This window comes from Echinops telfairi, unplaced genomic scaffold (genome assembly GCF_000313985.2).
Source record: "Echinops telfairi isolate 266 unplaced genomic scaffold, ASM31398v2 ScPeMD7_9;HRSCAF=40, whole genome shotgun sequence".
NCBI lineage: Eukaryota > Metazoa > Chordata > Mammalia > Afrosoricida > Tenrecidae > Echinops > Echinops telfairi.
In genome coordinates, this window is record NW_022103906.1 from 31,308,556 (window position 1) to 31,309,870 (window position 1,315).

A 1,315-nucleotide genomic window follows, 5' to 3' on the forward strand; every position below is an offset into this window, starting at 1 on the left:
TGTCTTGGCTCATTATCTTCTATGTAAGGTCACTGCTAGGATTAAAATGTTTGCCAAGTGTCCAGCATAAAATAGGGGCTCAATTAATGATAGCCTCAACTATAATGATTTACTAAGGAAAGTTATGTTCCATTTAGTTTGAAAGATTGAATAGAAATTGATCAAAGAATGATGAAAAGGGTGACCTGACCTCAGAAAGATCAGTAGACTCACAGGAGGGTGTCATATGGAGGGCGTGGTGAGTCATTCTTTGTGGCTGGTGTGTCAGTCCGGAGAGACGAGAGAAACAAATTCAGGGAGACTCATATGTGTGTAGGAAAAAGCTTTAGATACAAGAGCAATTGAATATTGAAAAAGCATCCCAGCCCAGTCCAGATTAAGTCCATCAGTCTGATATTAGCCCATACATTGATACCAATGTACAAAGTCCTTTTCAGGCTAATGAAACAAATGCAATGACACTGAATGCAGGAAGACCACGGGCCAGTGGGTGGGAAGTCCTGTGGATCCAGTGGCATTGTCAGCATATCAGTGCTGGCAGGGGTCTCCACTTGGCTTCTCTGGGCTCTAGAAGTCTGGCTCCATCAGCTTCTCTCCATGTGTCTTCTCCACAGGGATGTCTCACAGGGAGTCAGTAGAGAGTCTCACAGGGAGTGAGCCTAGTGATTGAGTGTCTCCTGCCTCCAAGGAGGAAATACAGGAGTTCCCAGAATCCTCAGGAGAAGGCCATGCCCACAAAGAGGCCTCATTGGCTACATCCTGATTGACAGGCTAGACTCCACCCCTATAACCCTAATCCTCAAATTGACACCAGATTATGTAACTACCACAGCTGGGTTATGGAGCTAAAGGCTGTCTTCACAAGATGTTGCTGCACAAGGGGCAAGACTTTGTATGCCAATTGTTTGAAATGGGAAATAGTGTGTGTGGAAAATTGAATGGAAGAGAGAGTGGGGCCATGGAGACCAGCAAGAGGTTGTTCTAATAATCCATCCTTACTGCCTGACAGTGATGCATGAGAGAATCTCTCAATGCCACTTTCAATTTTTGGAGTCTTCATGGAGTTGTTGCCTTCCTTCAAGTTGTGTGTGTGTGTGTCTTAGATTTGTCACTATAGCAAGCAGTTATTGAGCTGGCAGGCTCTAGAGTGGGAGATCTTATGAGATTTTATGGCTGGAAATTCAAGGAAAGAAAGTTAGCATGCATTACAAAGTCAAGAGAGTGGAGCATCCCCATGGATTGTAGATCCAAAGCAGTACCAAAGGAATTTGGAGCAAGTAAGGTTCATTAGAAATGCAGATGGTGAAGCTTTGTC